The sequence below is a fragment of the Tachypleus tridentatus genome, chromosome 1, assembly GCF_004210375.1.
Source record: "Tachypleus tridentatus isolate NWPU-2018 chromosome 1, ASM421037v1, whole genome shotgun sequence".
In the NCBI taxonomy this organism is placed as follows: Eukaryota; Metazoa; Arthropoda; class Merostomata; order Xiphosura; family Limulidae; genus Tachypleus; species Tachypleus tridentatus.
Genome location: NC_134825.1, coordinates 54,751,235 through 54,763,298, shown reverse-complemented (window position 1 = coordinate 54,763,298; position 12,064 = coordinate 54,751,235). Strand labels below are relative to the sequence as shown.

Below are 12,064 nucleotides of genomic sequence, written 5' to 3'. Positions count from 1 at the left end.
TCAACAACAATAACAACGTGTAATAATTTAGTAAGTAACTTTCAATCTTTTAGTCACAGACTTTACTAACTTTTATTTAGTTTAACTTCAAACTATACGGAAAATTAAATTTCTTGGTCCACCATGGCCAGGGGGTTAAGGCATTCAACTCGCAATACGAGAGTCGCTGGTTCGAATCCCTGTCACATCAAATATGCTCGCCCTTTCAGTCATGGGGGGCGTTATGATGTACGATCAATCCTATTATTCGTAGGTAAAAGAGTAGCCTAAGAGTTGGCGGTTGTTGTTGATAACTAGCTGCCTTCCCTCTCGTCTTACACTGCTAAATTAGGGACGGCTAGCGCAAATAGTCCTCGTGTAGCTTTTCACGAAGTTCAAAAAGCAAACAAACTAAATTTTCTTTTGTTAACACGCAGATAAATATATAAGCAGTATGACAGAAAGGATTTCGGATTAGCAATATTTTGATTTATTGCTTTTTAATTAAACGTATCAAGTTATTTGTCAAATATGTTCTTAATTCACATTTTTATAGGTGTGTCATTTTGCACGGATAAGCAATTTTAATTAATTTCTACCAACTATGCAATGTACTAGGGTTCAGTGGTTTTAGTCCCCTGGTGGAACAGCGGTGAATTTAAGGACTTACAACAGAGATTTCTTGGTTCAATTACCCACGGTGGACAGAGTGCAGATAGTCTGCTGGTGAAACTTTCCACTAAAAAGACAACGTTGTCAATGGTTTCTACAAGCAATATATTAAGATACTTGCTTATAATTTTATGAAATAAAAAAGTAGAAATTAGGCTTATATATTTAAGCTACGTATAAATCATTAGAAGATTAAAATGCACTTTTGCTTAACTACTCGGGTATACTTTTAATAAAATGAACCTAATTTCGATTAGTGAAGGAATATTAAGAAACCGTTTCATACCTATGCGCTTGATCTGAGTGAGAATCAGTCTCACGAGTTTCATTTAAAGTGAAATTTCTCACTTTATGTATAACTCGATACTGCGTTCCTAATGTGCAATAAAAACGCATTCAAACCTTAAGATTTTGGTCGGAAGTTATTGAGAAGGTATGCATTATGTCTCCTAAAAGAAATGGTCTGGAAGGGCCTCAAGTTATATAACATTGAAATGATTGTAGTTGTTATTCAAAGGTACACACTGTGCTATTTTAATGCACTGTGTCTAGCACAAGGGGAAATTAAAATAGAACTTTTATCGAATTGTTTTCTGCGAGATAAATTATTTGTTTTCTTTCTAAAGAAAATATTGAATAATTCAACAACTTTAGCCGTAAATGTGAACTTTTTGGACCGATTTTTAAAGGTAATTATGTATCCATTTATTTTATATATTTTGTCTGTATAACGTTTCGTTCACATACCATTATTATGCAAAATTTTATTTTTAGAGCAAATTATATTTACTGATTCAGTTTTGGTTTCTTGATAGCTAACAAAACCAGCAGGTGGCGCTATCGTTTATTTCTGGGTGGTCCAAACGGTCTCGTGGTAACAAGGCATCTGTTTTCAGTTGTAATGTTAGCTTGGAAGGTTGCGATTTCTCTGATGTTGAAGGCACCTGTCAGAAGATACTGAACGGTGATTGGGTATTTTTGAAAGAGGGGCGGAGCCTTTTTAATGTTTCGCCCTACTATCGAACCTTGGGAAAGAATGATCTACGAAACTGATTTGATTACCAACGATGTGCTTTGCAACTCTAATGGCGGATGTATCTTAACGAACTAAAAGCTTCAGGCTGTTTTGTGTGCGTTAGTTGGTATGCTTAGTGTTGTATATGTGTGAAGAAGATGGTTCCAACCTACTTACGGATATATATATTCAAAACAATCTTGACACTTTAAACTCTAGATTATTAGCGTTGTTTATATAACATTTCTTTGATCTCCTATATATCTCCTGTGGTTGTTTAAGCGCTGGTCAAAATGCACATGAATAATTGAATTAAAATAAAACAGTCTGATTTGAAACTTTCTTTTATGATTTAAAGTATGGGTTATTAACCTTTTTTTTTGTAAACATTAACGGAAAGCCAGACCAAGTAACTACCTGTGCTGCTAAAAACGCCCAGTTTCCTAAATAAATGAATTATTACGTGTTCACAAAGTCTGTTCTCGACCCTTTTACACATTTTGACTACCCGTGGTTATAGAAAAGATTATTTAGAAAATCGCCTTGTCTTGGTACATTGTAATTAGAATCGTATTTCTGAGGCTTGTGAATATTATTGGTAATTGACACATGAGGCTTGGAATATTTCATTTATATGTAATACATAAATAGGTCGGTACTACGAAACGTAATATTAACTTGTCCTAAGTTTAAGCGAAGAAGATTACAAATGTTTGATACGTTTATGGTTTTCATTATAGACCTAGGAAAGCAGTGAGCATTCTTGGAAATCTGTGGTCAGTGAAATTTGTGAGATGTATTACATTATTATCTTATGTAACACCCTAGATACAAACTGTTACTATACGTGGTGGGACCAACTCCCTCTGTCGCTTTATACTTCAAACAAATTCACTACTCGAATAAAGCAGTTACAATGTTAAAGGGGAGTGACACTGTTGTGTGAAAAGTTAAGCATGTTTTGTTCAAATTTTTGTGTTTAAGTCATGTATAATTATTTTAGTAGTGTTCATTGTTTTATAACACTGTTTAAAATATTTGGTTTTGTAATATCTGACAGAATCGTTGAGCATTCTTGTGGTGTGGTCTTGGTGCTTAGGGCGCTTGACTCGCAATCTGTAGGTGATGAGAAAGAATCACGTCACTTAATCATGTCTGCTCTTTTGGTCATGGAGGTGTTATAATTTTACGGTCAATTGCACTATTAGTTGGTAAAGAGTAACCAAAGAGTTAGCGGAAGATGGTGTTGACTAGCTAGCTGTATTTTTTGTAGTCTGTCATTTCAAAATTAGGAATAGCTAGCGCAGGTAACGTTCGATTAGTTTTGCGCGAAATATAACAAATAAAGAACCGTTTGTTTGTTTTAATACTGATAATAAACCACATTATAACCAGATCTGTCATTTTCTTCTTTAGTTTGACACTTAAAGTTTCATTGTATGGGTTCTTTTGGAACTTTTCACTAACACACAAACCGTAACAAAGAACTGTTATTTCATTACACTACTGTTTCTCTGAGGTTTTGTGACTGAGTTGAGTTAGGGTTTTGTATGCAGTTTGTAGCGATGATCAGTATTAAGGTCAAATAATGAAATGTATGTTTATGACTGATGTTTAAAATTTTTGTCATTAGATATTTTATGGAGTGAAAAGGCGTTATTTGATTTTAAGGTTTTGGAAATAACGGGATACCTGAAACTATGTATACAGTTTTGTTATTTTCTTTGCAGTAAAATCGGTAGTTTTTGAAATGTTATTTATTATTATATCTGATTTAACAAACTGTCGTGTGCCGTCATTGTGATTGGATAATTTTGTCACTGTAGTGTCAAATCGATGCATCGTAAAAAACAAAATAGTTGTAAGTGACTTATATGACTTAGTGTTTTTATAACAGGTAAATTTTAACAGTTTTATCATGCAAGACTTTCTTTGACCTGTTTGTGCCGGAAGTAATGTTGAGGAAGTAAGTACAGTCGTATTTAAGATTGGTAGAAAGTGTCAGATGTGTTAGCTACGATTTCGCCACACACGGTGAACCTTGAAACAATTTTATGTGAAATGACACATTATTGTAACTACATATGATTTTATTTTATGATTAATTATACGTGTACAGTGCTGTTTAGATATATTATAAAGCATTTTGTAGCAGCCACAATTTATTTTGAATCGATATCGGAGTCGCCTGCCCATGTTCTATAAATAAGCTAGAATTTAAAGCTTTGTTCTACCGTCAGGGACTTTATTCAAACACAAGAGAATTTTGGACGAAAGACTACAAAATGGTTAACTCGTCTGATAGCTTGAATGAGTTATTTATTGAAATATATTTTTAACTTGTAAAGGATACGTGGTGTTTTGCAAGTTACAGGACTTTTAATGTTTTTCAGATATTTCTATTTATATGTATTGAAGTAAAACGTGAATATTTTTTCAGGGAAAAATAAGATTTGTAAACTGTAACTATACACGTTTATTACTTAAGATGAGCTTTACACAAAAGATAAAAATACTGTACTCCAGATAACAAAAATTAATACCCCAGTGGCAAAGCGGTTCATCTGTGGGCTCACACCGCTAGAAACCGGGGTTTCGATACCCGTGGTGAGCAGAGCACAGGAAGCCCATTGTGTAGCTTTGTGCTTAATTTCAAACAAACAAACTGATAATTAATATCAATTTGACATTATGTGTAGTTTCTGATTACAGCAAGCTTCCCCTATAGCCCCATTACCAAAACATGTTTATACAGAAACTGAAAGAGATCGTGTATGTATAGTAAAACTAAACAGCTAAAATTGGATATGTTTATAAACACTGACACAAACTACACAAAAACAAAGTTTTCTTGATGTTAGCGCCAGCATCGCTTTACCATATGTTTTAGTTTCGATTATTTCATCAACTTTAGATGAAATAATAACATTATATTTTGTGAGTGTTACTAAACGTTTCTGTTCATTTAATACAACTATATTTTAAGAGAATGTATATTGTGTACTTGCTGGGTGGTTGATATGTTTGTAACATTTTATCATTCAAGAGTTCTTAGAATTTGTGTGAAATGTAAGGGGAAACTAGGTATTATGAATGTTAAAAGTATGCAGTATTGTTACAATGTTTGTAGGAATGTATAGTGAAGGTCAAAAACCGATATATTTATTGTATTTGTAGTCAATGCAGAAAATAAGTACAAAGTCCTGTAATGTTGTGATTGGAATATAAACGCGTGTAGAAAAAGGTTAAAGTCCATTATCACTATGATGTTTAGAAAACTGAAGCGGAAGGTCAAAAGTCAATATAGATTCACCACGAAATTTTGAAGGCCAGTATTATTGTGATGGTTGTTTTGCATTTAAATTTACAGAGAAGGTGAAATACCTGTATTGTTAATATTGTTAATAGCAAGCACACAGGGATGATCAAATGCTATTATTATAATGATATTTAAAATAATTCTGTTGGGAAAGTCAAATGTAAGTTTTATTTCAAGAATTTTAATTAGTACAGAACTGGCGTCACAGGACAGAGTGAATACACTGTAGCGTTTTGTGGATAAAATGACGTCTACAAATGTACATAGAACACATATCAGAAGTAAACGAAGTCACTTTTACCCACAGAATTTACAATAATTTGATATGGTTTTTGTTAAAGTAGATTGTTGACTTTGGAAGAAAGGATAATTGTGGAATGTAACCTGTTCTGAATAGACAAATTGTTAAAATATTATAGTTGATCAGTATTGTTGAAACATCTGTTGTAAAAAGACAATAGATATGAATATTAAAGTTTGGAGATAGTTTGAATAGTTAGTGAAAGAAACTATTAGAAATGTACAACATTTTGATAAACTTATCGAGAACCTTTATTTTCTAAAAAGTGGGTTCCACGTCATCAAATTTGAGTATGAATATTGGAATGCAGTAATGTTCTAGAATGTTTTAAATGTTTTTTTAATTAAAGAATACTGAACTTTTATTTAAAATCTGAAATGCATACGTTTTGTGTCTCGGTTTAAAACTTTATAAATTTAAAAGAAGCATGCCAACTTATGAAATTATTACTTAAACGTCAAATATATTTGTAATATATACATGTACAATAATGGCATTCTCGGTGTTTAGCTTAAGTTTAATTATAACGTCGAAAGCTGGCTTGCGTGAATTTAACAAGTGCAGAATTTACTGATTTAAGTATTATTGAAATGATTTTTTTGTTCTTTAAGAGCTGTGATCTGTGAAAAAGAAAAGACGACATATTGTAATATAATGATAAAAAAGCCTGACTTTAAACACTAGTTGTATTTTAAAACTAAACGATAATGTCCATGCGAACTTGTGTGTGTGTATGTTAAGATAACTATTATATTACACTAATATTTTTTTGTTTCTCGTGATTTATGTGGTCTATGGATTTCTTAAATTCATTGTAAATTCAGATGGATTATTTTACACGTTTATGCATGAATAATGGTAACTTTAGTAAGCTCTATGGCTGTAGTTTTTATTAGATTCTAATACTTAGAATAACAGATTTAGCTTTTCAGAATTTACCTAATATAAACGAAGAGCTGTTGCTCAAATTTTGATTGATATTCGATAGTGTTCTATTTTTTATTCACTTTCTTTCTTCAGTAACGTAAGGCGTTTTTTTCAAGGAGGCGTATTACCAACTACTTCCGCCATTTTCGGAACCTTTTCGAATACTGTTTCCGTGAAATAATCAATTGTCTATTATTTATTATTATGGAGCTTCAGCGGCCATGTTGTCAACACTACAGCTCTTTTATCTTTGTGTTTAAAGATAGTTTACCAACATTAGTTTTAAACACCCGTCCATTTTTCGAAAACAGGCCTGACCATAGTTTTCACGGAAATTTTCTAATGACGGGTTTCAACGCATCTTTGTTACAATATTTAAACTTGTTCTAATTGTTGAAAATAATTGGTTTTAGTTTCACTTACGTCCTTCACATTGTTTATGACTAAATTACTTTTCTATAGTCTTTCATAGTTGCTTTCACCCACAGTGTGTCTGTACAGAGTTTCTTACGGAAGTAGGCCCGGCATGGCCAGGTTGTTAGGGCGCTCGACTCGTAATCTGAGGTTTGCGAGTTCGAATTCCCGTCACACCACCTTTTCAGCCGTGTGGACGCTATAATGTGACGGTCAGTTTTACTATTCGTTGGTAAAAGAGTAACGCAAGAGTTGGCAGTGGGTGGTGATGACTAACTGCTTTCCTTCTAGTTTTAAACTGCTAAATTAGAGACTGCTTGCGCAGATAGCCCTCGTGTAGCTTTGTGCGAAATTGAAAAACAACAAACAAACAACAAATCTTACGGCAGTATTTCAGTAGTTATTTCTAGTCCTTCCATCACTTTTTCAAACAGCATGTTTGTATATAACACAATGATTTCACGAAAGTAAATCAACGAGATGTTTATTACTTTGTGATATTTTTCAATCATATACTTCTGTATAATATTTTACCAAAGTATGTTCACTATCTGTTTCTTGCACTAAGTTAACAATGCTCTCTTAAGAATTTATTATATGTTAAACTTGTAAATTATTTCAATATTGATCTCCTCTATTAAAAAAAACGTTGAAAGGAAATCTTTAACACAATCATACGTGTGTATATATATATATATATATATATATATATATAATCCTTAAACAGGTGTTACGCTGTATAATATCGAATAACAAATTAGACAAAGTGTCATAACATTCTTCGCATACCTAAATTAATTTAGTTTACTAAATGGTGAAGTAAAACAAACTCACTCAAAAAAAGCCTAATTCCATTTCGTGGGTTTGGTGACCCAAGATATGCTGATGGGTTTTGAATAGGCGAAACTGTCCACAGCAGAGGGTACGATTAATTAAAAAACGCATTAGACCTCTATTTCACAGATTCTCCTTTCAATTTTCTGGTGAAAATTACAGGAAATGCTTAATACACACACACAAAAAAGCGAATCTCAGGTTTTCGTTTATTTACGAATAAAAATCAAAAAGTTACCAATTTTGATTACAGAATCTCGTTTTTGAGATCGTTGTCTAGTTAAGCTCTTCATGCTACTTAATTGTTGTAATGATATATGATTGGTTTTTTTTGCGAATTTTTTTAAACTACCACTTTACTTTTGTAAGACGTTTCTGTAAAGTTATTTAGCGCCCCCTGTTTCTATGAACCAAACAAAATTATTCGCAGTGTTTACAATATAAATATTTATAGAACTTGGATTGAGCATTAAACTGCCATGTATTAGTTAACGAAACAAAAACCAATCTCTACACAAGAAATTTTGGTTATTTTTGGATTAAAATCCTGTGGAACGTACTTGCCTTACAATTAAAAATCCTTGTTAAAAAATTAAAATAAATAATGATTCGTATTGTAATAATTTGGTGTAAAGATAGATAACAGCCACGTGTCTCAATGGTATATTATGTGTGTTGGTGTTTAATACCGGAAATACTGATGTATATAAATTTGTGCGTAGAGTTAAACGCCCGAAGACGGTTGCTGAAATGAGAAACAAAAAATATGTGGAAAAAGAAAACCTATTACATTTTAATATGTAGATTTAACACACAGTTAACGAAGGCTATCTGCGCTATCCGTCCATAATTTAGCAGTGTAAGACTAGAGGGAAGACAGCTAGTCATCACCACCCACGGCCAATTCTTGGGCTATTCTTTTACCAACGAATAGTGGGATTGACAGTGAAATTATAACGTTCTCTCGGCTGAAAGGGCAAGCATGAATTGTGTGACGGGGATTCGAACCAGCGACCTTCAGATTATGAGTCGAGTGTCTTAGTCACCTTGCCATGCCGGGCCTCCCTACACTAGTATCTGACCAAAAGCACAAATATAGCTAACAAAATAACGAATTAATAGATAATGTGCGTATTTTATATACTGGTTTACTGTCATTTGTATTATAATCAATCGAATTTAATTATTGGTCCAAGACAGAAAACAAACACTAGAAAATAATTACTTAATTTCTGTAGTGCATACTGGGGGATAAAAGACATTTTGATATTTGTAACAAACAACCTATGACTAAATACACACACACAATGTGTTATAATGTGACGATCAATCCCACTATTCGTTGGTAAAAGAGTAGCCCAATAGTTGGCGGTGGGTGGTGATCACTAGCAGAGGCGTAGATAGTGTTTTCAGCGCCGAGGAACAAAGTCAGTTTTCGCGCCCCCTCGTGACAAAATGTAAGCCAACAAATTAAACACCAAATTTGTTTGTTTAATCGTTCGCTTTACAGCTTCTTCAGGAGCCAACCACTAAACCACAGACCAGTTTCTGTTTTAGCGGAACGCTCTTGAAGAAGCTGTGAAGCGAAACGTTGAAGGTTCATTAGAGAATAATGTTTTGATGTTGAAAACGAACATATATTTTATTTCTCTTTCCCCCACTTGTGGCACAGCTTTATGTCTGTGGATTTATACCGCTGTACACCGGGTTTCGGTACCCTTTGTGGGCAGAGCACAGAAACCTTTTAGTATACCTTTGTGCTTGATAACAAACAACAACAGTATTTGCTTTTATGTGTATTTGTTATTTATTTACTTTAAATGTACAGTTACATTAACTTCACTCGTCACCAGCCACGATATTATTTGAACCAGATAAACATGAAACATGACCTTTACTCCTTACCTTCGCACTTCTGTATTTTCACATTTTTCTAGACGGTAGTGGTTATAGGAAGAATGTGTTGCTGGTTATTTGTAAAGAAGTTTTATATTAAATTATTTGATATATTAATTTGAAAGCAGAATACATTTTAGAAATCTGTGTTACTAGGCCTATCGAGTATAAGCCCATCGTCTTGTCCAGAGGTATTGTTTAAATCATATTTATAATTTTAAATAATTCTTATACTGTGAAAAAAATCTTATTATGAAATTCCGACAGTTTTAGTTTAAGTATAAAAGTAATTGTAGTTTAAAATGTGAATAAGTAAGTTTATTAAGTTTTATTTTTGGAATTACATCTAAATTTACTCGAAAGCCATCTGGGTTAACCATACTTAAGTTAAAAGTGAGAAACCGGAGTGAATATATTAGTTAAACATCTCACAGCGTCAACTCTTGGGCTACTCTCTTCTTTTACCATCGGAAGGTGTTTGGCTGTCACATTGTAACGCCCTTAAGGCTGAAAGGACGAGCATGCTCGGTGACGTTATTAGAACCCACTAACTACAGATTACGAGCCGAGCACTCTACCAAACACAATAAAAGTTTTGAAAACAGTTCGCAGAAGTATGCTTATAATCGGAAAGTGTATTCCGTCTCTGTTTTGGTTTATGAAGTTAATTTTTAAAATACGGATGCAGCGATTTTAACGGGTATATTTAAAACTTCCTTCATCTTACTGGAGATAAAATTGCAAATAACTTGATAATTTTATAGGATATCACTATAATGTATGGTTAAGCAGGGAGTGTCACAGGCATTTAAAAATGTTATATATAAATATATGAAAACAACTCAGAAAAACTTAGAATATTTTCTTAGATTATCGGCTGTTTTAGCAAAACTTCAATACTTGAACCAATGTTGAAACTTAACCCTTATTTTTGTTCATTTTATCTCTTGACATTAACACTGTTTGAACTAACGATATTCTGTTTTTTCACTATTTATCTTTTTTACTCTTCAGTTGCACATTTACTACCTGTTGAGGTAAGATTCCTTCTGAGTTATTAGAAGCTATTCACGACTGGCTACCGAAAAACTCAAAGGTCCCCAGGGGATTTTACATGTATTGAGTAATGTAAACATAGGCTAAGTAGCATTTTTCTCTTTCATTTTGATGTAATATTGTCCTTTGATCTTTAAGTTGGACAACGTTTTATGTATATTTGCTTTTTTTAGCAGAAGAAAAACTAAATTCACTATACAGTACTGAATTATCTACCTTTCAAGATATTTCCAGTTATTAGCAATTTACGTGGGTGCTTATGTTTGTATACAAATGTTGTTAAACGAAGAAAAATGGGATAAAATAGGCACATAAATGGATAACAACAAAACGAAGGTGTAAATGACTTGTTAACTCCCTTTTTTTCTAAGCAAACCAGTTGTATCAAGTATTGTGTTTATAATACAGTTCTGACACACTGGGTAACCCGGCATGGCCAAGTGGGTTAAAGCGTTCGACTAGTAATCTGACGGTCGCGGGTTCGAATCCCCGTCGCAACAAACATGCTCGCTTTTTCAGCCGTGGGAGTGTTATAATGTGACGATCAATCCCACTATTCGTTGGTAAAAGAGTAGCCCAATAGTTGGCGGTGGGTGGTGATGACTAGCAGAGGCATAGATAGGGTTTTCAGCGCCGAGGAACAAAGTCAGTTTTCGCGCCCCCTCGTGACAAAATGTAAGCCATAATTCCTAGTTATGTAACATCAATTTGGTGCCCCCCACCCCCAATGCTGCGCCCGGGGACAGATGTACCCCCTTGCATCCCCTAGCTACGCTACTGATTACTAGCTGCCTTCCCTCTAGTCTTACACTGCAAAATTAGGGACGGCTAGCGCAGATAGCCGTCGTGTAGCTTTGCGCGAAATTCAAAACAAACAAACAAACACACTGGGTAAGAGTAAATAACAAATATATTCCTTGTAGTTTACCTGAATCTGTTTTATTTCGTTTTCTGTTTTTCAGCATTAAATAATATCATTGCACCACAAAACCTAACTTAAAAGAAACAGCAACTAATGAAATATTGTGATATAGCGATGAAAACATTCCTTCCTAAGTAATTAATAAAGCGTCAATCTTATTTTCATGTTAATTTTGTTTTATTTAAGGCAGTTCAAGGAATTCCTATGTAAGAAAGCAGCTCACTTGTTCTTTGCTTATAAACCTTGATGTTTCTCTTCTGTAATCAGTGAAGACTTCGACCACTCAATATGACTTCGTATCTGATGGGTATTTTATGCCTGTTTCTCGGTGCCTTCCTAACTAAGTTGCATCATATCTCTTGTGTTTCCAAAATCAAAATGACTTTGTAACGACACGAGCTATAACTTTTACCTCATTAAGTATGAAATTCACATATATTCTGTCGTTCATAAATATTTTTTTTCCTATACAGATTTTTACATGCTGTAATACAAAAGCAACAAAAAACAAACAGCATTGATGTTTTAATTTCGTGACTAAAGTTATACAACACAGTAACAGAAGACTATTTGGTTTTGTTTAAGGCAATACAAAAATGACCAAATCCCGTAGATACTTAGTCGTCCGTACTGTAATATGTGCTGTAAATATTTTCGGTTCAAGACGTTTAAAGAGGTAATTTATTATGAAGAACATTGCTAATTTATGCAAATATCTTCTTGTAAGAT

At 33.4% G+C, this 12,064-nt stretch overlaps 1 protein-coding gene across 4 annotated transcripts in view; it reads left to right on the top strand.

Annotated features, from left to right (window-relative positions):
* The window catches only part of LOC143249061 (serine/threonine-protein phosphatase 4 regulatory subunit 1-like), a 161,005-nt gene that overhangs the window by 9,505 nt on the left and 139,436 nt on the right, over positions 1-12,064 (top strand). Inside the window, exon 1 of one of the 4 annotated variants that reach the window (XM_076498273.1) lies at positions 9,407-9,548. The exons of the other annotated variants lie outside the window; for them this stretch is intronic. The gene's annotated coding sequence lies outside the window, so the exon portion shown is untranslated. Of the gene's footprint in view, positions 1-9,406; positions 9,549-12,064 lie in introns of those variants that run through there. 4 annotated transcript variants of the gene reach the window in all.